At 39.4% G+C, this 27,062-nt stretch overlaps 2 pseudogenes; both read right to left on the reverse strand.

The window, feature by feature from the left end:
* Positions 1-481: 481 nt before the first annotated feature.
* On the reverse strand, positions 482-11,766 carry LOC118846780 (annotated as a pseudogene).
* Positions 11,767-21,456: 9,690 nt separating this feature from the next.
* On the reverse strand, positions 21,457-22,224 carry LOC118846781 (annotated as a pseudogene).
* Between the last annotated feature and the right edge of the window lie 4,838 nt (positions 22,225-27,062).

Here is a 27,062-nt window from a genome sequence, read left to right on the forward strand (position 1 = left end):
GATAATCAACAGCTGACCATTTTTAATGATATTTCTTAAATCACAAATGAATGGCAGTGGAAATAAGTGACACACCTAAAGTTTTTATTTAAAAAATAACCTACATAAATTAGCAGCAATCACGTTTGTTTGTTTTGGGTTTTTTTTCTCTGCAAAAAGATTATATGGAACATTCATCCAGTCCAAACCGCTGAGCTCTCTCCCTTGAAATGCCATCCAAGTTTTTCCAAGATGACCAGTGGTCTGCTGGTCTGTCTTCGAAAGTCCTGAGAAGGCTCCGTTAGTGATTGGTCTACAGGCTAAACCCCCAGAGTCCATCCATATGGCCAGGGAAAAGATAAGGGGGGAAGCTATTCAAACATCATTTTCTTTCTTTGTGGCTTGTGGTCACCACCTCCTCCTTGGCCTTCCTCAGAAATCTTCCTCACCACCAAAGCTTCCTCCACTTTGGTCTTGGGCCTCCAAAGCCTCTATTGGCCACCTAGAAGCTTTCACGGCCACCGCCAGCTCCACCACTGCCTCCAAAAGCACTAGGCTTGGCATAGTCCAGGGTTACTTTGTTTGCATCCATCTCCCCATCCTCCATGGCCTTTTTTGTAGTTTTGGCATCTTCCTCTGAGCTGAAATCCACAAAACCCAACATTTTCAAAAATGTTGTCTCCCTATCTTTGACTATCCTGGCATGCACTGAGCTGTGAAAGCAATCTTTTAACATTTTTTACTTCATGTCTTTTGACATGAAAGGTTTTTTGTAGGACTGATTCCTTGACGCTGCATTAGCAGCCTTTTGGTTCCTTCAACTCCGGCTGGACGGCTCTGACTTCAATCTCTATGTTGTTACAAGAGTTCAAAGCTTCTTTCAAATCTTCCCCAGAGGCAAATTCAATGAACATGCAGCATTTAGTTAGGTCTTGGTGGTTCTGGGGCAAGCTGATGGACATTACCTTCTCAAACACTTCCTGCAGATTCTCCTCCACGGTGCTGTAAGTCTTGGAGTCCTCTATGGCTTGCTTTTCCTCCTGCCCCAGGAATTATTAATCCCACCTCTAGAGTTCTCTTGTCCTTGGCTTTTCTCCTCTGTGTAATCCAGAAAGAGTCCCCAGCCATCTATCTTAGTGCCCTACTTCTCTTCCAAGTCTTTGTGCACTTCTGCTTCTGTCTTAAATTCAACATAGCCAATTCCTTTGGGGGTCCCATGCTTGGTGCAGACCAGTCTGACTTCAATAATGTCTTCAAACACTTCTCTAAACTCCTCTTGAGTTACTTTATACAAGAAAGAGCTTCCTTGTATCTTGCTCTTTCTTGTTCTTTTTTTGCTTTTTCCAGCTTAATTTCAGAGCTGAGAACTCTGGAACCACAGAGTTGCAGAGCCTTTTATGTGTCTTTAGCAGATTCAAATTCCGAGTGGCACTAATACAGATGTCAATTGTCCTTCCTCCCCCACCCCTTCCTCCTCTTCTCATGGTAATTAAAGATTTAAGTACATAATGATAATTTTGTTAGGTGTGTTTATTTTGGATTTGTTATATGTGGGCATATCGAGAGAGCTATGAATACAGGATTTGTCTGGTGTATTCACTTAGGTAAAATAAATTTGGGAGATGTAGTTTTGATGCTGATACAAAATTTTTGCATATGTGGTAGGGCTTTTATTAATGCTGTGAACTACATGATGATACAATATTTATTGAATCGATTCTGTTCAGAACACATCATCAGGATATCAGTGAAGTGGAAGATATGCTGCAGTGATGTAACTCTAAAAAAAATCACCTAATATATTATTTTATTGCTATTTTTTTCTTTTCACCAAAAGCCTTTGGGCAAACAAAGATTTGACCTCATCCAGTCTTCTCAGTCCTATTTGGAAAAAATTAAAAAAAAAAAAACTTTGTCCTCAATCACTGAGCTTTCCTTTCCAAGATGCAACATCTTTCTTGTTCTTGCCTTCAAGTCCATAAATTTTCTCTTCTCTATTTATAGAAAGTTTAACCAGAATGCCTGTATTTCTTCACTATTGCCTTTCTCTAGATCCTAGAGAATCTCCTTGTTTTCTATAGGGACTTTATAAAACTTTGCCTTGGATCCCTCTTCTATAATACAATTTAAATTCTTAATTACATTTCAAGGCAAGCATTTATTACCCATTTTATCTCCTGTTTATTGCTAGGAAATGATTATATGAGTTTTAAAACAAATGGTATTATTAAGTGTAATTTGGAAAAGGAATTCTTTGCTCCATCCCAAAGTAGGCCATCCCTTCGCAGAAGAGCCGTTCCATTTATTCCACTTTCATGCTTCATATACATTTTCCTGTGGAATTCATTTCAGCTTTCTTCCTGAGTACCAACTGCACTTCTGGACCTGGATATCCTCTTAGATTATTCCCAGGATGTAGCTTTCATTAGACCTCATTATTTATGCTTCATGTTTTATTTATTTTTCTAATTAGAAACCCAGCCAGGTACAAATGCTGAAAGCAGCAGGTAGGCTGCAAGGGACCCACATTTCCTTTTCTGAAATCTTAGGTGTGCATAATCAATGTCCCTTGCAGAAAACTGCGCAACGTGGGCTAATTTTTATAAAACTGGAACAAGCAATCTCATATAATTTTATAATCCTATAAAACCTAATGTTATGTTAAATTATTTTTTTATATTCAACAAGGACATTATGAGGAGACACACTAGAAAGAGTAGTATTTTCAATGTACTTTATGCCTTATTCTCCTAAGGCTACCCACTTACTTCATGTCATTTTTTCTGACCTTCATTATCAGTTACAAGATGACATCCTTAATTTCAGAAGGTAAGTCCTTTTTAGGGATCTTACATATTTAAATTGAAATAATATATATGTGTGTATGTATATTATGTACGTGATTTTACATGTCCATCTTATATAAACTCATATTAGGCAGCACAGCATAGTAGAAAGACAGTTGATCTCAAAACTTAAAAGGCTTTCATTCAAAACTTCTCTCTGACACATACTGGCTATAGGACCCTGGGAAAAATTACTTAACCTTTCAGCACTCTATGCATTCTCTAATACCTTTAAGTTCTAAATATGGTACTGAACCTCATTGGTAGAGAGGAGACCAAAGAAATCAAAGGCCTGGTCCCAAAACAAGTATCTAGCTAAAGTTCTCTATCAATACAAAGAGAATATATTTAGATATAGTATATATAAAATACCTCTCTATCTATACATCTGTCTATCCATCATAGAGCTTTGGATGGAGAAAAGAAGAAATTGCCTCTATCAATGAAGATCAAGATCTGCTCTATAGCTTATGGTTTTGGAGAGTAACTTGGGGAACTGAGGGTCCAAAAGAGTTGCCTAGATTTATTTTTTAATTTAATTTAATTTTTACTTAATATTTTTTTTAGTTTTCAGCATTGATTTCCACAAGACTTTGAGTTACAAATTTTCTCCCCCCCCACTCCAAGATGGCATATATTCTGATTGCCCCATTCCCCAGTGATCCCTCCCTTCTGTCATGCAACTACCACTCCCACTCCCATCCCTTTTTCCCCTTACTTTCTTGTAGGGCAAGATAGATTTCTATGCCCCATTGCTGGTATATCTTATTTTCCAGTTGCATGCAAAAACAACTTCTTTTTGAGCATCTGCATTTAAAAATTTGAGTTCCAAATTCCCTCCCTTCTTCCCTCCCCACCCACCCTCCCTAAGAAGGCAAGCAATTAAACATAGGCCACACATGTATCATTATGCAAAACAGTCCCATAAATAGTCATGCTGTAAAAGACTGTTATTTGCCTCCCTCCTATCCTGTCCCCCTTTATTCAATTTTCTCCCTTGACTCTGTCCCTTTTGAAAGCGTTTGCTTTTGATTACTTCTTCCCCCATCTGCCCTCCCTTCTATCGTCCACCCTTTTTTAACCCCTTCCCCCTACTTTCATGTGGAGTAAGATACCCAGTTGAGTGTGTATGTTATCCCCTCCTCAAGGCAAATCTGATGAGAGCAAGATTCTCTTATTCCCCCTCACCTGCCCCCTCTTCCCTTACAATGAACTGCTTTTTTGTACCACTATTATGTGAGATAATTTATCCCATTATATCTCACCCTTTCCTCTATCAATATATTCTTTCAATTTCTATTTTACCCTCTGGCTCTAGAATATCAGGGTAATTTTCCTTGATAATTTCTCAAAAGATGATGTCTAGGCTCTTTTTTTTGATCATGGCTTTCAGGTAGTCCAATAATTTTTAAATTGTCTCTCCTGGTCTAAATTATGTCTCCAGGTCAGTAGTTTTTCCAATGAGATATTTCACATTGTCTTCCATTTTTTCATTCCTTTGGTTCTGTTTTATAATATCTTGATTTCTCATAAGGTCACTAGCTTCCACTTGCTCCAATCTATTTTTTAAGCTAGTATTTTCTTGACTGGTCTTTTGGACCTTCTTTTCCATTTGGCTAATTCTGTCTTTCAAGGCATTCTTCTCCTCATTGGCTTTTTGGAGCTCTTTTGCCACTTGAGTTAGTCTATTTTTTAAGACGTTATTTTCTTCAGTATTTTAGGGGTCTCCTTTAGCAAGTCATTGACTTGTTTTTCATGATTTTCCTGCATCACTCTCATTTCTCTTTCCAACCTTTCCTCCACTTCTCTTACTTGCCTTTCCAAATACTTTTTGAGCTCCTCCATGGCTTGAGTTGAATTCATATTTTTTCTTGGAGGCTTTTGATGTAGGATCTTTGACTTTGTTGACTTCTTCTGCCCGTATGTTTTGGTCTTCTTTGTCACCAAAAAAAGATTCTGAAGTCTGAGTCTCAATCTGAGATCATTTTTGCTGCCTGTTCATGTTCCCAGTCAACTACTTGACCCTTGAGCTTTTTGTAAAGGTATGACTGCTTGTAGAGTAGAGAGTACTTTGTCCCAAGCTTTAGGGGCCTTGTGTTGCTGTTTTCAGAGCTACTTCTACATGGCAAGCTCTGCCACACCAGCACTCTTCTTCCCCCAAGAACTGCCAACCCAGACCAGGACCCTGATCCAAGTAGGCTCTACAGTCCCACTCTGATCTGCCACTTAATTCCTCCCACCTGGTGGGCCTGGAGCCAGAAGCAACTGCAACTGGAGCTCTAGAAACAGTCCCAGAGCTGCATCATTTCCACCACCCCAGGGATGGGGCCAACTGCACACTCTTTTCACTCAGTTTCCAGTAGTTTGGTAAGAAGTCTGGTAACTACCACAGCTCAATGATTCAGGGTCCTACTACCTGTTCCACCTGGCTGCCAGTCTGTTTGGTCCTGGCGTGGCCCAGGCTGGACTATGCTCTATTCTGCTCCCAGATCCACGTGATAGACCCTTCCCAGTGACCATCCAGGCTTTCCTGGGCTGGATCCCTGCTTCTTACAGCTATTTCATGGGTTCTGCAGCTCTAGAATTTGTACAGAGCCATTTTTTCCAGGTGTTTGGAGGGACCTGGGGGAGAGCTGAAGCAAGTCCCTGCTTTCCAGCCACCATCTTGGCTCCACCCCCTGAGTTGCTTAGATTTACAAAGTACACAGTCCCTCAGAGGAAGGACTGGAATCCAGGTATGTACACATACAAACAAACACACACACACACACACACACACACACACACACACACCACATTTCTATAGCATTTCAGAATACAAAGCACAGACTCTTTGGAGATGAAATGCAAATTCTACTAAAAAAAACCAAAACACCTGCCTATTCTGCATGAGGTATTTGGATAAGACAAGAACCCAGTTTTCAAAGAGTTATAATCAAGTTCTAGGGCCAGAGCCAAGATGGAAGAGTAGAGGAAGCACTCAATTGAGCTCTCCCAACATTTCATTCCAAACAACTTTAAATAATATCTCACATTGAATTATGGAGCTACAGAGCCCACTAAAGTTCAGAATGAGACATTCATCCAGCCCAAGATAACTTAGGAGGTCAGAAATAGGGATCTGTGACACAAGGGTAGAGTCTGACCCAAAGTCCACGTGGATGAAACACCAGGGGTGGGACTGGGTGGTGGTGACAGAAGCAGAAGCAGCTTCAGGAGTACTCAACCAGAGATGGTAAAGAGACTTGGCAACTGATCAGAAAGAGATGAAATGGGATCCCTGTGTTCATACTGGATGCAGGACTAGACACTATTTGGCAGCTCTATTGCTTATACTCACTTCTTAATCATAGTTCTGGGAAGGAGAGGAGCACTTTTGTCCACAAGAGAGCAAGAGCCCTGAGGGACACTATCATTTTTGGTCACCAGAGAACAATGGCCCTGAGAAGCAGTATTGATTTGCAATTCCTAGGGATCAGGGGTCCTTGCTGTGTAAGGAACAGAGTGTAGAACAGGACAGCAGTGACCACACTTTTCCCTAGATCATACCACCTTGGAAACACAGAAAACTTCCAAATCTCCAGAATGAGCTCAGAAAACAGCAGTGTGAAAATGGCTGAAGCTTGAGACAGTGTTCGTCTCCCACCCCCACCACCATGAAGGACTTTGCTACTCTGATCAGGACAATTATCCTAGACAATTCCAGAAGATGCATGATGAAAAATGCTATCCACTTTGAGAGGGAACTGATGAACTCTAAATACAGATTGTGTATACTTTTGTAACTTTATGTTTCTTGGGGTTGTTTGTCTGTGTTTTCTTTTGCAATATGGATAATATGGAAATATGTTTTGCATGACTTCACATGTATAATTGATATAAAATTCTTGGCCTTCTTAAGGAGGAAGGAGAGAGAGAGAGAATTTGAAACTCAAAATTGTTAAAAATGATTATTAATTTTTACATGTAATTGGGAAATATTTAACAAAAGAAACGAAATACGTTTTTAAAAAGTATTTACAATCAAATTAGCGAGCTGAGACAGAAATTAAAAAAAATTTCAATACAAATTAGAGCATAGTAAGTACATGTATGCAAAGCAAGTGTTAATGAGAGAGCCAAGGAGGAGAGGTTATAAAAGGCTGGGAATTTGAATGCCAGGGAAGGCTTTACTGAAGATGTGACTTCTGAGTTAGACCTGAAAAAAGAAATATTTCAACATACAGAAATGTGTGGGTGTATTCATAGTGTCTTAAAATCATAAATTCCAGTGTTAAAAAGTGTTTAAGGTAGTTGCAATAAGACCAATATACACTTGGTTCCCATTTTGCCCCAAGCAATGTATGTTAGGGTAATTGCATTTTTTTTTGTTTATTTAATTTAGCTTTTTTTAAATATATTTTTTGTTATTGTTACTATTTTTTCTTACTCAGAAGATGACAAAAACAGAACCTGATTTTCCTGACATGGAACAAAGCTCAAGCTGGGTATTCTGAGACACAGCATCCTAGTAGCCTCTGACAATATTTATGCAGTTTCCTGGTAACCTAGGAAGATAAAAAGGCCAATTCACATTGGTCAGGGCTCTCAAGACTTGGAGGGTGACACAAGATCAGGCAAGCAATCACACCCAGCACCAATGGACTGTGTTGAAAACTTTGCATATGAAGAAGGAAGTTGTATAGACATCCAAAATCAATGCTACTATATATCCTTGTTATATTAGGGTTAAGCAAACCTTCTTTTATCAATGGTTGAATTACCTATTCATTTCTCATTTTGTCCTGACACCAAATCTGAAATAATAGAGAGCTGGGTAGAGTTAGGCATGCAACTAACATTCAGCAGAGTAGGTGTTTGGTACAAAATGGTCTCATGACTCACATTGTGGTTGAATTGGTGAAAGGGTGCTGCAGATAAGAAGGGCAATGTAATTGTATGGCCAGAAATAGTAGTTGACACCCAATGTCAAAGCTGTTCTAGAAGGCTATAAGGAATCCTCTCAAAATAACAGAAAGTGAGTCTCCTGTTCCCTCAGAGGAATTATAATGCCCAGTGGCTACTGGAGGAGTCTGTCAGAATTTTTTTTCAAAAATGCATTCTCTGATTGAGACCATGTTGTAGAACTGGACTACTGAAAGGAAACTAGGCCAACACATTTGGCCACTGGGGACAAAACTCTGCTAAGATGCAGCAAGTGAAACTGATGACTGTTCAAGTGAATGAAACTTTCTAGATAGAGATGGGTTCGGACAGGCTGGGGACAGGAACCTATAGGCCTGGCTCTGGAAGCATAATCTCCCACTCAGAGGTTTTGCTACATCTCACTGAAATCAGAGCAATGAGATAGGAAAATGAGAGCAAAAGTGAGGAAGAGATTTGGAAAAGAATTCTCACTGGTGGTTTAAAAAAAAAATAGTTCAAGGTTTATGTTATTTACTCTTCCAGAGAGGAGGGTGTTTTCCTCCAATGAGGGAGCAAGGGGTGAGTAGATGGCTTTCACTACCAAGGAACTGAGGAGGTTGCCAGAAAAGTTCAAACAGCAGTCTGATGAGTTACTGGAGCAATAGCTCCTAAGGGCATGGTCTAATAGAGCCAATGCTGAAACACTCCTCAGCAGAATTACATTGACTTGGGGAACTCTCTGAGCACTTAATTTTATAGAGGCAGTTAAAAAAATTAAAGGTTCCAATTAGAATCACCCCTTCTCCCCACCCCCACCTTCTTTTTGAGGTTGCCGATATTTAGAGTTGCAACTTTATTTAATTTTTCTACATTTTTTTTAAATTAAATTTATTTATTTAACATATATGGTTTTCAGCATTGATTTTCACAACAGTTTGAATTACAAATTTTCTCCCCATTTCTACCCTCCCCCCCACTCCAAGATGGCTTATATTCTGGTTGCCCTGTTCCCCAGTCAGCCCTCCCCTCTATTAGCCCCCCTCCCCTCTCATCCCCTTTTCCCTTCCTTTCTTGTAGGGCAAGATAAATTTCTATGCCCCATTGCCTGTGTATCTTATTTTTTAGTTGCATGCAAAAACTTTTTTTGTTTTTGAACATCCGATTTTAAAACTTTGAGTTCCAAATTCTATCCCCTCTTCCCTTCCCACCCACCCTCCCTAAGAAGTCGGGCAATTCAACCTAGGCCACACATGTATCATTATGTATAACCCTTCCACAATACTCATGTTGTGAAAGGCTAACTACATTTTGCTCCTTTTCAACCCATCCCGCTTTATTGAATTTTCTCCCTTGACCCTGTCCCCTTTCCAAAGTGTTTGTTTTGGTTACCTCCACCCCCATCTGCCCTCCCCTCCATCATCCCCCCCCCTTTTATTTTTTTTTATCTTCCTCCCTCTTCTTTCCTGTGGGGTAAGATACCCAACTGAGTATGTATGGTATTCCCCCTCAGGCCAAATCTGATGAGAGCAAGGTTCACTCATTCCCCCCTCACCTGCCCTCTCCCCTCCTCCCACAGAACTGCTTCCTCTTGCCACCTTTATGCGAGATAATCCATCCCATATTATCTCTCCCTATCTCCCTCTCTCAGTATGTTGCTCTCTCATCCCTTAATTTCATTGTATTTCTTTTAGATATCTTCCCTTCATCTTCAACTCACCCTGTGTCTGCTCTCTCTCTTTTACATATATATATATATATACGAAAACACATATATGTACATATACACATACGTACACATACATACATATACACATAGATATATACATACATACACATTCACTTATATATATACATAAACATATATATACATATATGCATATTCCCTTCAACTACCCTAATACTGAGGTCTCACGAATCATACACATCGTCTTTCCATGTAGGAATGTAAACAAAACAGTTCAACTTTAGTAAGTCCCTTGCAATTTCCGTTTCTTGATTACCTTTTCATGCTTCTCTTGATTCTTATGTTTGAAAGTCAAATTTTCTATTCAGTTCTGGTCTTTTCACTGAGAAAGCTTGAAAGTCCTCTATTTTATTGAAAATCCATATTTTGCCTTGGAACATGATACTCAGTTTTGCTGGGTAGGTGATTCTAGGTTTTAATCCTAGCTCCATTGACCTCCGGAATATCGCATTCCAAGCCCTTTGATCTCTTAATGTAGAAGCTGCCAGATCTTGGGTTATTCTAATTGGGTTTCCACAATACTCAAATTGTTTCTTTCTGGCTGCTTGCAGTATTTTCTCCTTGATCTGGGAGCTCTGGAATTTGGCGACAATATTCCTAGGAGATTTCTTTTTGGGATCTATTTGAGGAGGCGATCGATGGATTCTTTCAATTTCTATTTTGCCCTGTGGCTCTAGAATATCAGGGCAGTTCTCCTTGATAATTTCTTGAAACATGGTATCTAGGCTCTTTTTTTGATCATGGATTTCAGGTCGTCCAATAATTTTTAAATTATCTCTCCTGGATCTGTTTTCCAGGTCAGTGGTTTTTCCAAGGAGATATTTCACATTGTCTTCCATTTTTTTCATTCCTTTGGTTCTGTTTTATAATATCCTGATTCCTCATAAAGTCACTAGCTTCCACTTGCTCCAATCTAATTTTTAAAGTAGTATTTTCTTCAGTGGTCTTTTGGACCTCCTTTTCCATTTGGCTAATTCTGCCTTTCAAGGCATTCTTCTCCTCATTGGCTTTTTGGAGCTCTTTTGCCATTTGAGTTAGTCTGTTTTTTAAGGTGTTGTTTTCTTCAGTGTATTTTTCAGTATTTTTTTGGGTCTCCTTTAGCAAGTCATTGACTTGTTTTTCATGGTTTTCTTGCATCCTTCTCATTTCTCTTCCCAATTTTTCCTCTACTTCTCTAACTTGCTTTTCCAAATCCTTTTTGAGTTCTTCTATGGCCTGGGGCCAGTTCATGTTTTCCTTGGAGGCTTTTGTTGTAGGCTCTATGACTTTGTTGTCTTCTTTAGGCTGTATGTTTTGGTCTTCTTTGTCACCAAAGAAAGAATCAAAAGTCTGAGACTGAATCTGGGTGCGTTTTCGCTGCCTGGCCATGTTCCCAACCAACTAACTTGACCCTTGAGTTTTTCAGTGGGGTATGACTGCTTGTAGACTAACGAATTCTATGTTCCACGTTTGGGGGGGAGGTGCCAGCTCTGTCAGACCCGCACTACTCCTTCCCCAAGAACCCCCAGTCCATACTGGGCTTAGATCTTCAGCAGGCTGTTGCACTCCTGCTCTGATCCGCCACTTAATTCCTCCCACCAGGTGGGCCTGGAGCCAAAAGTAACAACAGCTGTAGCTGCCCCACCTCCGCTGCCCCCGGGGCTGGAAGCTGAACTGCGAACTCCTTCCACTCCCGCAGCTTTTCCCACTAACCTTCTCCGCAGTCTTTGGTGTTTGTGGGTCGAGGGGTCTGGTAACTGCCGCAGCTCACATATTCAGGGCACTAGGGCCCCCTCCGCCCGGCTTCTGGTCTGGATGGTCCACACTGCTCAGGCTGGGCTCTGCTCCACTCTGTTCCCAGCTCCCAGCTCCCAGCTCCGTGTGGAATAGACCTCACCCAGAGACCATCCAGGCTGTCCTGGGCTGCAGCCCTGCTTCCCTCTGCTATTCTGTGGGTTCTGCCGTTCTAGAATTGGTTCAGAGCCATTTTTTATAGGTTTTTGGAGGGACTCGGGTACGGAGCTCACTCTAGTCCCTGCTTACCAGCCGCCATCCTACATTTTAATTTTTTAAAATATTTTTACTTAAAAAATGTAAAAAGAAAACATTCTAAGCTCATTTGCCTTAGAAAAACAACTGGTTGGCTAGTTTTGGCCCTTTCATGATAGCACCATAGTTTTCTGAGCCCTGCTCTAAAGCCCTTGCCTTATTTGGATAATTCAGGGAAGCTAAAAGAGGGCCAACCATGGAAGCAACGGGTATCATGTGCTTTTGGGACCTAGTAACTGTGGGGTCCCTTTTGGCAATCTCCATGCACGTTATTATGGGTAGAGACAAATGGAAAACCTTGAAGCTGCCCAAATTATCCCATGCAGTTAACTCCAAAATGTATTGAATCCCCAGAGGGATAAAAGATACTTCATCTCATGAGCAAGTTGCTCTCAGAAAAACCTGGAAAGACTTACATGAGCTGCTTCAAAATGAAATGCACTGTGCACAAAATAATAGCGAGTATTGTAGGATGATCAGCTATGAATGACGGCTCTTCTCAGCAATGCAATGATCTAGGACAGCTCTGAAGAATTATGATGAAAAATGCCATCCATCCCCAGAGAGGGAACTGATGGTGTTTGAAGGCAAATTGAAGCATAGTTGTTGCTTTAACTTTATTTTTCTTGAGGTTTTTTTTTTGGTCTCTGTTTTCTTTCATGGCATGACTATTATGGAAATGTTTTGCATGACTGCACATGTGTGGCCTGTATCAATTTGCTTGCCTTCTCAATGTGGGGGGATGGGGGAGGGAGAGGCAGGAAGGGAGAGAATTTGAAATTTGAAGTTTTAAAAACAAATGTTGAGGGTTGTTTTTACATGTAACTGGGGAAAATAAAATACTAAATAAACAAACAAAATGAAAAAAAAATCACAAAAAGATATTTCCTCTCTATTGATGGCACTGAAGGAAAATAGAGAACTTTATTATACCAGCTCCCCTTACAGTAACCTTGTATTGCCCATAAGAAAGGCAGATGGCACATAAAGAGGATTACTGTAGACTAAAAGGAATTGAACAGAGGCTCTCTGGAAAGTTTGATCCATTGATAATAAACTTGTTTTTATCTTAAATCTTTTCGTTTACTACTCCTTTCATCTTCTGGCACTCACTGAGACCTGGCATCTTCTCCCCTACCTACCTACTAGGAAATTTCAGCCTATATATGGATACTCCCTTACACAGCACAATTTCATTGTTCCTCAACTTATTTTCCAAGACTTATTTCTTCACCCCACCATTAGCTACACACAGATATGATTATATCTTTGATCTTGCCATCACCTAAAAAGCACCATATCCATTTCATGATTCCCTTGTTTGATCACAATCTGTTGTCTTTCCACTCTACTCTCTGTGTTGCTATCCCAAAACTTTTTCTTCATCCTTACAACGATTTAAAATCTCTCTATCCCAAAATCATTTCATAGCTCCTTGCCTCTGAGCTATAATCTCATCTCTTCCCAGTATTGATTCCTTGATAAATCAGTTCAATTATACAGTCTTCTTCTCTCGTTCCTTATACCTTATCCTATTATGGGATCTTTCCCTGCTACGTTTCTGCCTAAGATAACATCCACTACCCACTGTTTTCACTTCTGTTCAGGTGTTGCTGAAAAAGCTCAAGAAAATAACAAATCCAAGCTAATCAGATCTACTACAAATTTAGATTATATAACTTAAGTTGCCTGTCCTCACGGTGGCAAGATAGTCCATTAAAACAAACAAACTAATTAACTCATAAAGCTGCTAGGTGGCTCAATGGAAAGAGTGCTGGGCTGGAGAAAGGAAGACTCATCTTCTAAAGTTAAAAACTGGTCTCAGATATTTATTAGCTGCGTGACCCTGGGCAAGTCACTTAAACGTGGTTCCTCATCTCAGTTCCTCATCTGTAAAACGAGATGCAGAAGAAAACACAAACCACCCCAATATCTTTGCCAAGAAAACTCAAAATTAGGTTATGAAGAGTTGGACATAACTGAAATGACTAAACAACAACAATCAATCCATTATCCTACTCACCAAAGTGATATTTCCAAACATTTTTAATTCCCTCACAAGTATTTTTGATATTTTTTTAATTTTCAGCATTGATTGCCACAAGATTTTGAGTTACAAATTTTCTCCCCATTTCTACCCTCCCCCCACTCCAAGACGGCATATATTCAGTTTGCCCAATTCCCCAGTCAGCTCTTCCTTCTGTCACTCCTCTTCCCCACCCCTTTTCCCCTTACTTTCTTGTAGGGCAAGTTAGATTCCTATGCCCCATTGCCTGTATATCTTATTTCCCTGTTCCATGCAAAAAAACAACTTCTTTTCAGAATCTGCTTTTAAAACTTTGAGTTCCAAATTCTCTCCCCTCTTCCCTCCCCACCCACCTTCCCTAAGAAGGCAAGCAATTGAGCATAGGCCACACATGTCTCATTATGCAAAACATTCCCATAAATAGTCACGTTGTGAAAGACTAACTGTATTTCCCTCCCTCCTATCCTGTCCCCCTTTATTCAATTTTCTCCCTTGACCCTGTCCCTTTTCAAAAGTGTTTGCTTTTGATTACTTCTTCCCCCTATCTGCCCTCCCACCTATTGTCCCCCTTTTTTGTCCCCTTCCCCCTACTTTCATGTGGGGTAAGATATCCAATTGAGTATGTGTGTTATTCCCTACTCAAGTCAAATCCAATGAGAGCAAGATTCACTCATTTCCCCTCACCTGCCCCCTCTTCCCTTCAAATGAACTGCTTTCTCTTGCCACTTTTATGTGAGATAATTTACCCCATTCTATCTCTCCATTTCACCCTCTCTCAACATATTCCTCTCTCATCCCTTAATTTGATTTTATTTTTTTAGATATCATCCCTTCATATTCAACTCACCTTGTGCCCTCTGTCTATATACGTATACTCCCTTCAACTACCCTAAATACTGAGAAAGGTCTCATGAATTACACACATCATCTTTCCATGTAGGAATGTCAGCAAAACGGTTCCACTTTAGTAACTCCCTTATGATTTCTCTTTCTTGTTTACTGTAAGGGGTTGGTGCCAACCCCGGGGCTGTCAGGACCCTAGCACTTGGCCTGTTTCCTGGGTAAAACCAGACAGGCTCAGTAGGACCTGGAATGGCATGTGCCCGAAGGGAAGGCCTCTGCCCTTAACAGCCCCCTGTAGTCATCCTACACATGCAGGCAGAGTCCGTCCACAAGGGACTCACAAGCCCAGAAGGAGAAACCCAGCTGGCCATTACCTAATGCTCTTGAACCAGTGCCTAACACAACAATGCTTTGTTACTGGAACATCTTTGATACTTTACAAGGACATCCTGACTCATGCCTCACATAGCTCATAAAGCTCTGATGCCAGCTTGCAACATGCCTGAGTCTTCCCATGCCTCCATAGACACTGTAGGACAGTATCCCCCTTTGTTCCCATACTCCTACAGAAACTATCTTGCAACAGTCCTAATCTTTCCCATACACTTGTAGAAACTATAGTTTGCAACAATCCAGATTCTTCCCACCCAATATCGATACCCATATCTAATCAAAGTGCAACAATACACTCATACGGCAACATTTCTGTTTCTTCCCATGCTGTCATCCCCTTACCCCTTGGACACCTGCTTCTGCTCATGTAGTGCAAAACCCTATAAAACTGATAATGTCTCCCAGTAAATTGGAGTTGTATCCACTGTCTCCTGCCTCATCATTGTGTCCCGAGATTGGGGTCCTTGCTGGTCGGGGACCCCCAACAGTTTACCTTTTCATGCTTCCCTTGATTCTTGTTTTGAAAGTCAAATTTTCTATTCAGCTCTGCTCTTTTCACTGAGAAAGCTTGAAAGTCCTCTATTTTATTGAAAATCCATATTTTGCCTTGGAGCATTATACTCAGTTTTGCTGGGTAGGTGATTCTTGGTTTCAATCCCAACTCCTTTGACTTTTAGAATATCATATTCCATATCATATTCAATCCCTTAATGTGGAAGCAGCTAGATCTTATGTTATCCTGATTGTGTTTCTGGCTGCTTGCAGTATTTTCTCCTTGACCTGGGAGCTCTGGAATTTGGTGACAGTATTCCTAGGAGTTTTTGTTTGGGGATCTTTTTCAAGAAGCAATCAGTGGATTCTTTCAATTTCTACTTTACCCTCTGGCTCTAGAATATCAGGGCAGTTTTCCTTGATAATTTCTGGAAAGATGATGTCTAGGCTCTTTTTCTGATCATGGCTTTCAGGTAGTCCAATAATTTTTAAATTGTCTCTCCTGGTCTAAATTATGTCTCCAGGTCAGTAGTTTTTCCAATGAGATATTTCACATTGTCTTCCATTTTTTCATTCCTTTGGTTCTGTTTTATAATATCTTGATTTCTCATAAAGTCACTAGCTTCCACTTGCTCCAATATAATTTTTAAAGTAGTATTTTCTTGAGTGGTCTTTTGGACCTCCTTTTCCATTTGGCTAATTCTGTCTTTCAAGGCATTCTTCTCCTCATTGGCTTTTTGGAGCTCTTTTTCCATTTGGGTTAGTCTATTCTTTAAGGTGTTATTTTCTTCAGTATTTTTGGGTCTCCTTTAGCAAGTTCTTGACTTGTTTTTCATGGTTTTCTCACATCACTCTCATTTCTCTTCCCAATTTTTCCTCTACTTCTCTTACTTGCATTTCCAAATCCTTTTTGAACTCTTCCATGGCCTGAGACCAATTCATATTTTTCTTGGAGGCTTTTGATGTAGGCTCTTTGACTTTGTCAACTTCTGGCTATATGTTTTGGTCTTCTTTGTCGCCAAAAAAAAGATTCCAAAGTCTTAGTCTGAATCTGGGTCTGTTTTTGCTACCTGTTCATGTTCCCAGCCAACTACTTGACCCTTGAGCTTTTTGGAAATGTATGACTGCTTGTAAAGTAGAGAGTACTTTGTCCCAAGTTTTAGGGGCCTTGTGCTGATGTTTTCAGTGCTACTTCTACACAGCAAGCTCTGCCACATGAGTGCTTCTCCTCCCCCAAGAACTGCCAACCTGGAGCACGACTCAGATCCAAGCAGGCTCCACACTCCTGCTCTGATCTGCCACTTAATTCCTCCCATCTGGTGGGCCTGGGGCCAGAAGCAACTGCAGCTGGAAGGAGCCCCAGAGCTGCACCACTTCCATGCTCCTGGGTCTGGGGCTGATTGGAAACTCCTTTCACTCTGTTCTAGCAGCTCTACCCACTAACCTTCCCTTTTGTCTTTGGTGTTTGTGGGTTGAGAAGTCTGGTAACTGCCACAGCTCAATGATTCAAGGTCCTATAGCCTGTTCTACCTGGCTCCCAGTCTGGTTGGTCCTGGCACAGTCCAGGCTGGGCTATCCTCTGTTCCGCTCCCAGCTCCATGCGATCTACCCTTCCCAGCAACCATCCAGGCTATCCTGGACTGGAACCGTGCTTCCCTCTGCTATTTAGTGGGTTCTGCAGCTCTAGAATTTGATCAGAGCCATTTTTATAGGTGTTAGGAGGAACTGGGGGTGGGGGGGAGCTTAAGCAAGTCCCTGCTTTCCAGCCACCATCTTGGCTCCACCTCCCACCCCCACAAGTATTAATCCCTATATCCTCTCAGCTAAGACTTCCCTCATATTTCACTGGAAAAAAAATTGAGACCATTGACCTAAAGGTCTCTCTTTTTTTTCTCAACTCTCACCAAACACATGCCTTCCACCAGTGAAAAATGACCTAGGAAGGAAATGGTGCACCATTACAGTATATTTGCCAAGAAAATCCCAAATGGAGATACGAAGTATTGGACATGACTGAAATGACTGAACAACAACTTGCTTGTAACAGCTAAAGGTCAAGGAAAACCCCTTCACTTTGGAGTTTTTTTCTGGATGAGACTGGAGCCCTGAAGGCTTTCTTTGCCATCATCCTTTACTGTGTTTTCTCAGAGCAGAAATTATCCTTCTGGTTCTTTTCATTTCCCAGGTCCCCCAAATCTTCCCAGGTTTTTCTGAAACCCTGCCCTTTACCATTTCTTAGGTCAAGTAAATAAGCATTTAGAAAGTAACTACTCTGTGTCAACTCACAGAGTAGTAAACACACAGGTGTCTCCCTGGTAAAACCATCTTGGTGTGGGGGCTAAAAAACTAGGTCGAGGGTAACCAACAAGTTGCAAACTTGTCAGTGAGTTACTTGCCCCAGCAAAATGGGAAGATGAGAACAGTTTGTTCCAACGGCCATGAAGGCAGCTGAAGTAGACACGGTAGAGCACTTAGAAATTCATCAGACATCCAAGATGACGAGGTCATCTACTGCATCCCAGGCCATCACCAGTCATTCTGACTTCTGTCTTGCCATTGGCCTTTGATGAACCTGGAAAAGCAAGTGAACCCGATGACTTTCTATACTTCTGCCTTAATTAAATTCAATCACTTACAAATCAAGATATCACTCCATGATATCTTTGGTCCTCTTTGAAAACAAAGGACAAACAATAACCACAATATGTTGATGACTCTCAAATCTACTTATCCAGCTCTTACCTCATTACCAACCTCCATTCTGGTATCTCCAACTCACTACTGGACAGCTCCATATCTTGTAGACATTTTATCTTCCTTCTTCCAAATTTCCCTACCACCATCTTCAGAGTAATGCAGGCTAGCAACCTAGGTATCGTCCTTGACATCTTACTCTCACTTCACACATTCAGTAAGCTGTCTATTCTTGTTGTGGAAAACCAGGGTTTGATAAAGCTCATTGAGATTGACAATCATTTAATATCAATTTAGTAACTTCAATAAAGGCCAGAGCCTGAACTTAATAATCAAGCAGAAGAGCCTGGACCTAAACCTCTTTGTTTTCTGAGTTTACTCAGAGAATACCTTTTTCTATGTCAACAAGGCCAGACTGAGCTGACTTAAGAGCATTCTTTCCTGTCTATGGCCATTAAGGACAAGACCCTTAACCTGAGACACTATCTTGAATAATGGGACTTTTCTTTATCTTAGTCTTTTATGGACATATACTCTATTATGGTATATTAATGGTAAAGAAAATACAGATGTCCTGGATCATAATTTCAATTGACACTTTGTCAACTCTCTAATCTTATTTTATTTACATCCTATTCAATTAAGAAAAATCTTTTTTTGTATCATGGTTAAACATAGATAGAGATCGTAAAATTGAGTAACACAGACATGCTGATTTGGAACTAAACATGTATTTAAACCTTCTCATTCTTTTGTTCAGACAGTAAGAACTTATGCTCTGGCTCCTTGTACATACAAGTAAGCTAGCTTCCCTAGCTTTAAGGGAATAAACAATACAAATTTGCATATCACCTAGCTTGTTTGCCTCCTGTAACCAAACTTTCTGGATCACACAATTCAAATGGAGCTATTTGACTATGTCTTAAACCCAAATCACTCTGGCTGTCATAGAATGGCTAACAATAGGTCCCAGCCCAAGCTTCACTTAGTTATTGTTCAGGTTTTGATGGCTCAGAATGAGTGTAAATAGCAATTGTTTATGCTCTGGTTAGAAACAATGAGGGATTTTCCCTCCTAATTGGATTTTTTTTTTTAAGTAGGCAAACTAGGCCATCTTTTGCTTCATTTCTTACCTAGCCTTACATCACTGAATGGGTATTGCCTCAGATAAACTGAGTCCTGGGAAAGACCTTAGCTTAAAAAGGTCAGGGTCTCCCATGGCATCTGCCGTCATACCCAGTCATCCTGATCTATGTCTTGCCACTAGATTCAGATAACCCTAGAGAAGAGAGTGTGACTAATGACTTCCCACAGCTCTGCCTCAATTAAATCCAACTCATTTGCAAGTCTAAGACATCAACCTCCTGATATCATCTGTCTTCTTTAGGAATGAAAGACAGACAAAAACAATCTATTGTTTCTACCTTCATAACATCTATTGGATATCCCCACCTTCTCTCTTCTGATACTGCTACCAGATTACTGCATGCCCCAAATCATTCCTGGACTACTGCAATAACCTAGCGGCTAACTCTATGTCACAAATCTTTTTAAATTTTTTTTTATTAAGTCTTTTCAAATATTGAAACCATTTCCTAAATATCACCCTCTCTTACAACAAAGTAGAGAGATGTAATGAGTGGTATACTGGATTTAGTGTCAGAAGACATGGATTCAAATCCTGTCTCTGAAATTTTCTTAGCTGTGTGATCCTGATCCTGATTCTAATCACCAAACCTCTCTGTGCTTCAGTTTCTTCACCAATAAATTAAAGAGAATGCTTATTGTACCTACTTCAAAGGATTATGGTTAGGCTCAAATGAGCTAATACATGTAAAGTGCTTTAAAAACTTTAAAGCACTATATAAATGTTAACTATTGTTACATTATTAAAATTAAGCAGAACAACTGACACATTGACTTTGTGAGCAATATAGGCTTGTTCCACACCTGTTTCCTCCTCTGCTGAGAGGAGAGAAATATATGTCTTTAATAGTTCTTTGAAGTCACAAATTTGTCTTTTCCTTGTTTTAAGTCCTGATGTCTTTTAGGGTTGTTTTTATTTGCATTTTTATGGTCATTGTGTATAATGTTCTCTTGGTTCTACTTATTTGGATCATATTGAAGTCTTGTAGAGTTTTTCTGAATACTTCATATTCATCATTTCTTAAACATAATATTGCACTGTATTTACCCATCACAATTTTTTCTGCTACTCCACAAGAAATAGGCATACATTTCATTTCCAGTTTGCTACTACAAAATGTGCTGCTATACTTTCTGTCATTGATCCTCTTGCCCAATAATTGAATTATTGGGTCAAAAGGTTTTGACTAACTTTGAATAATTTGAATAATTCTAAATTATTTCAAGACTCTTTGAATTCACTTATTTAAAGATACCCTATAGAAATAACCATTATTGGTTCTGAGGTCAGATATACATCCCATTACATATTAATAAACTGGTTTTCTGTTTTATAAATGAGTGTCCTGCATCAGTATTCTAGCACCTGACCATCATTAGATCATGGTTGTGGGTAATATTAATACAATTTGAAGATCTTTCCTGCCCCTTAATAGGCCTATGTGACCAGCTTTGAACCTAAGTTACATGGAAGCCTGAGTCACATGAACCTGGGTCACAAAGGTTGTGATGCCCTCTGGCACTGAAGAAGGGTATATATACTCTGAGGTTAGCAGTTTGCTTTAGGGCTCACTCATTGGAAGAGTGTTCACGTGATTTAGACAGATGAGATTCTGGGTAGCTGTTAAGGAGCTCCCTGGCTTTGAAAAACCCAGATGCTGGTGCTTCTCTCTCTGGTAACTATGTATGTATTGCTTTTGGTCAGACAATTGGAAGCCCTGTCTGTTGGTCTTAGCTGTTTGTATTTGTTCTGTTTATATAATTTCTGCTTGTAATTCCTGTTTGCATTTTCTCTGAAGTTCAGGGTGCTGGCTTTTTCTCCAGAACTAAGTGAATGATATGTATCTGTATCTATATCTATATCTATATCTGTATCTATATCTATATCTGTATCTATATCTATATCTATATCTTTGATTAAGATTGTTGACCCCTTTAAAGTTGCTTTCCTTTAGAGAAACAGATCAAAGAACCTGTGCTAGCAGCCCTCCTGTGTGCTGGTGTTATTGGTCTTACACCCTATAAGCAGCTGCAAGTAGCATTGTTATTACATGGTGTCCCAATATTGCCACCACAAATAAGGTATGGTCAATTCTGAGAGGGTCACGTACCTTATTTTAACTTCTTTTCCTTCCTTCTTTTCTTCCTTCCTCTCTTTCTTCCTCTGTTCCTTCCTTCCTGTTAAATTTTAACCCATCAAATGAATAGCATTCTGATGCAGCAACTAAGAGAAATACATGGTCAGAATGAGAAATCTGGGACATGTACAGTTATACTTATCATATCTTCCACTTTGGGATAGTACAATTTGATTCAAAAGATAAATAACATGAGCACTTCTTTAGGGATGATTCCTGGGCTTAATAGTGGTTTTTAAAATTCTCATCCTCATGTGTATAAGATAAGTCTAAAAATGCATTGCAAGTCCCAGAGCTGCTGGCTGTTAAATCCAGTGTATGTCTAATAGAAATGGAAATTGCTTCCTTAGTGAACTCTGGGTCAAAGCATCTTAAGTAAGAAGGCCCCACCAAGCCATGACATCTCATAAAGAACAGCCTCCAAATACTACTGATCTACTGTTTGATAGTAAGGTTGTTTTCTCAATGGGCGCCACAGAAAGCGGATGTGGTTCCTTCTGGCTCCATTCCTTCTTTACAAAGCCTCAAATCAGTCAACACCACATGGCCTGGCAATCCAAGAGAATGTTTTTGGGTTTCAAGTCCCTATAAATGATGTTCAGAGAATGCAAGTAGCCAATGGCACTGGCCACCTTAGCTGCATAGAATTGAGCTTGAGGTTCTAGGAAATAGTGCTCCCACTACAAGTGGAAGAAGAGCTCTCCTCCATTGATGTGGTCTAGCACAAAATAGAGCTTCTCTGAAGTCTGAAAGGAGTAGTGAAGGCCGACAAAAAAAGGGTGCATCACATTCTTTAGAAGCACATTGCACTCTGCCATGATGTGATTTTTTTCTTTCTTTTTCAAGATTGAGTTCCTCTGTAGGACTTTTACAGCATAATTTCCCATCAGACTTGTATTTGGCCAAGAGGACTTATCCATAGCTCCCCTTTCCAATCACTTTCAGGAAGTCAAAGTCTATTGGCCTGGCACTATTGGAAGAGAAGAACATTACTAAAAAAGTCTCTTGTTCTAGCTTCTGGCATGTGGGGGAGCTACCCAGATCTTCTCTGTCATAAATCTTTAACCAATTCAGTGCATTCTTCACTCAGCTGTCAAAGTGATGTTCCTAGAGTACTTATCAATCCATGCCACCCCTATTCAATAAACACCAGTGTCTCTTTATTGCTTTGAGGATCAGATACAAAATTCCCTTTAGAAATCCAAAGTCCTTCATAATATGTACCTCCCCTACCTTTATAGTCATCTTACATCTTTCACCTCTTCCCAAGTACTCCACATATCTAGCCCATGATTCACTGACACTGGCCTCCTTCCTGTCTCAAGAAAAAGATGCCCCATTCCCTAACTCCATGCATTTTTACTGACTTTACCCAATATCTGAAATTCTCTTCTTCATCATCAATACCTCCTGGATTCCACGGCTTTATTCAAATGCCAGATTCAATCTCTCCTTCTACAAGCTTTTTTTGTTCCTCTTGTTTTGCTTTCCTTCTATTGATTACCTACAATTTATTCTGTCTATACCTTCTTTGTACATAATTGTTTACATGTTATCTCCCTCCTTAGATGTCATCTTCTTGAAAGCAAGGCCTAGTTTTTGCCTTTCTTGGCATCCCCAGCACTTTACATATTTGCCTGACCCATGGTAGGCACTTAATAAATGCATACTGACAGACTGAATAAAAATTATATTCATGAATATTTTGTATTAGGGAGTTCATTTTAGGAAAATTGTAACCAGTTTCCATGTAACTATGCTAGAATGTTTAAGGCATGACTATGGCCTTACTTTTATTTTCTTTTTAAAGCATGATTTCATTTAGTTAAATAACCATTACTTATAATTCTCCTTCCTTTATCATTGCTCTTAGGGCATAAGCATTTCTCCTCTATACTTAAGAGTGACATGTGGTGAAAGCAATATACTGAACAATATTTCAAAGGGAGGAAAATCTATATTTACATGTATAGTTGTCAGTAAATCCAGTCTTCTTTTTGTGTCTATTAAATTAGTTAGCCCAGTAAGATATTTACATTTCAAAATATTTGTCAGTAAACCAAATTTGAATACTATATTATTTCACTTATGGTTTCATAAAAAATTGGAAAATCAATTGAATTATTCTATGAATATGACAGACTGTCTCCCTCCCAAGCTATCCCATTGTTTCGATTGAAAGGGAAGGTATGTCACTGATAATTCTTAGTCACATGACCTAGGACAAAATGCAGCATGGAGTGACCATTATTATGGCTCAGTCTTGCTACCAGCAGACAGACAAGGGAAACAATGACCTATCAGAGAATGCTTTCTACCCTACAGTAACACACACATATAATAAAAAGTCCCTGAGGTCTGAATATCTGGCATTTAAGTCACCCCTAAAATCATAGGATCATAAATCTAGACTTAGAAGCTACTTAAAAAGTTATCTAGTCATAACCTTGTATTTTACAGATAATGAAGTTGAGGTAGTAGACAACATTTCCAAATGTATTCTCTAATATTTCTTTCAAAGAATACTTTGCTTCAGTCAAACTTACCACTTTTCCTTTTCCCACACCCCTGATCATACTATGCTCTCATCACTCAATGCCTTTAATCAAGTTATTCTGAATCACTGAAATATTGTCCTTCCCCATCTTTTCCTATTATAATTCTTTCTATTCTGTCACTTCCAGGAATCTTTCTTTAACCCTTCATCATCCTGACTACATACATTAGGAATAGCTTTTCTAAACTGATCTCAGACAGCATGGTAAATGTCTTTTATACATATTGCCTAAGATTACTTATTTGATGACATATAGTGGTTTCTTATCCCCTTCTTAGAACTTAAAAGTTGCGTGGTCAGGGACAATGATTCCACAAGCTTGAATCCATCTTCTGTGCAAATAATTTGACTAAATTTTGGTGCATGCTTACTCCAGATACACAAGGACAAAATAATTGGACTTCAGACTATTAGCATCAAGAAATGTTCTGTTGCTATTACATACATATACGTATGCATGTATACATATACACACAGACACATATATAGCATACATGTGTATATGTATATTTGCATATGTATATATGCATGTATATGTATCTATACACACTTTTTATAAGAAATTTTTGCATCAAATTGCTTGAAAAACAAACTATGTAAAAAATGAAAGAGAGGAAAAAAATCATCTGTGGCTCTGATTAAAATAGGTTCCCTTAATTTTATGTATTGTTCACAGGACCAGTGACAGAGCATTGTGTCCTGTATGAGATATAATATAATCTTTGAGTGCAAGTGGGGTGAGTGAGCCTCAATTTCTACTCCCAATATTCATTGAAAAATTAACCCCAATTAATCATCTTACTTATAATTTGACTCCCTTTACATAAATTAATGTATCAAGAATGTAACACATGGTTAGGCCCTCCTCTACTCTAGGCCTCTACTTTCTCCCCACGCAAGTAATCAATTCAAGTGGATTGCTATGCATAGTTAAACTATAATATAACAATTTGCTTAGAGGAACATAATTTTCAAGACTATGTGTACAGTTATATAAGTTTTATACCTCTTCATGTTTAATTTTCTTCCTGCTAAGATTTATAACTTATAGATTCATCTAGATAAATTTCCTAAAAATCACAAAATGAGTTTGAAGCACATAAATAAAAGAGAACATTCTTGCTTTAGTATTCTCCACTGAGAGAAAAAAAAGTATAGAAAACTGATCACAGAATTATTTTGACTCAGTAGTCACACAAAAAGAGGTAACTACTTTATGCTATTATCCTCAGGATCATAAACCTAAGAATCAGCATAATTAATTCTAAAGTATAGATGAATTGTAGCTTAAAGGTCAGTGTAGGAGATAAGCATGTTTCTGGTTTTTTGTTTGTTTGTTTGTTTGTTTTTTGTTTTTTTTGTTGTTTTTTTTAGCATGGAGACTAACAATTCATGAATTTTTTGTTGTCTACTTGCTATAAAAAAAATCCAGTTCTCTTCTTGGTTTCTGTTTTCTACATTCATTGAAAATTATTCCCAATTCACCACCTTACGGCTGTACAGCTTCTTTACATACAACTAATGGATCAGGAATTTAACACAGGATTAAGCAACCCTCTATTCTGTGCCTCCTTTAAACTCTCCCCACACCATTAATCAATTTACATAAATTTACTGGATACAAATTACGTAAAAGATTTTCCAATCATACCTCATCACCAGTCACTGCAAAATTACCCCCAAAACTTTCCTGTGCCCTAGCACAGAGAATTGTTTTGAATTACCTTCCTGCTCTATTTTGCTCTATACAGTTTGGTGAGGGGAAAAATGCATCTGCATCATTTAAACATATTTTGTAGGCAAATATGGAATTTGTTTTTGCACTTATTTAACTCACAATTGTCTAAATTAACATAAAAGGCTATTTATCTCTTGGACAAGATGAGCTACTAGTTAAGTATAATATAACTGAACTATAAATTGTGTACACATTTCTGAAGTGCTTATCATATACCCAGTGATAGTCTGAGTGATGTGAAGGATAAAAGACATTTACATAGCTCAAATGTTTGCAAAGTATCATCTCACTTTATCCTCACAACAGTCCCATGAATTCAGTACTCTAGCAATTAGTATCCCCATTTTGCAGGTGAGTGAATTGTAACTGAGTAAGGTTAATTGCCTAAAATTCCCACAGTTAGAGAGGTAATTTGAGATTATTTCACTACTAATCGTTTGTCACATCTCAGTGGCAGCAATATTCCTTTAAATTTCCATCTTCCTTGAGTCTCTATATCTCTAAATTTTAACACCTTTTTCTAGGCAAGTAGACTTTAAATTTCAAAGTCATTTTTAGATTCCTTTAAGCTAATTAAAGAATCAGAACCACAAGAACAACTGAAAACTGAGACTGACTACAATATGCTAGTCTTAAACTTCACTTTAATCATTCCCTCATAACTATCCTGTTGTAAGATATTTTACTTTTACTTTCTCATTACACTTATAAATCAAAGCTAATACCTAGAAAAAAAGCCCTCTTTTCTGCACTGTGAGTTCTTTTTCATTATAATGGTGAGAAAATTCATGTTAATTTTTCACTAGCTTGGCATTTACTGTAAGCGAGATTCTGATCTTGTCAGAATCTTTGATTAAAATTTTGGGGGGAGGGGAGAAGCCAAGATGGTGGTGGGAAAGCAGGGAATTACTTAAGCTCCCCCCCAGGTCCCTCCAAACATCTATAAAATGGCTCTGAACCAGAGCTGCAAAACCCACGAAATAACAGAGGGAAGCAGGGCTCCAGCCCAGGACATCCTGGATGGTCGCTGGGAAGGGTCTATAGCATGGAGCCGGGAGCAGAGTGGAGCACAGCACAGCGTGGGTTGTGCCAGGACCAATCAGACCAGGAGCTGGGCGGAACAGGCCATAGGGCCCTGAATCATTGAGCTATGGCTGTTACGAGAATTCTCAAGCCACAAACGCCAAAGACAACAGAGCAGGTTAGTGGGAAAAGCTGCTGGGACAGAGTGAAAGGAGTTTGTGGTCAGCCACCACCCTGGGGGTTGCAGAGGTAGGGCAGCTCTGAGGCTGCTTCCAGAGCTACAGTTGCAGTTGCTTCTGGCCCCAGGCCCACCTGGTGGGAGGAATTAAACTGCGGATTAGAGCAGGAGTATAAAGCTTCCTTTGCCCTGCCTGGATCTGGGCTGCAATCCTGGTTGGCAGTACTTGGAGGAGGAAAGCTGGTGTGGCAGAGCTTGCTGTGTAGAAGTAGCTCTGAAAACAGCAGCATAGCCCTTCAAGCTTAGGACAAAGTTCTCTCTACACTACAAGC

Source organism: Trichosurus vulpecula, chromosome 4 (genome assembly GCF_011100635.1).
Source record: "Trichosurus vulpecula isolate mTriVul1 chromosome 4, mTriVul1.pri, whole genome shotgun sequence".
Classification (NCBI taxonomy): Eukaryota; Metazoa; Chordata; class Mammalia; order Diprotodontia; family Phalangeridae; genus Trichosurus; species Trichosurus vulpecula.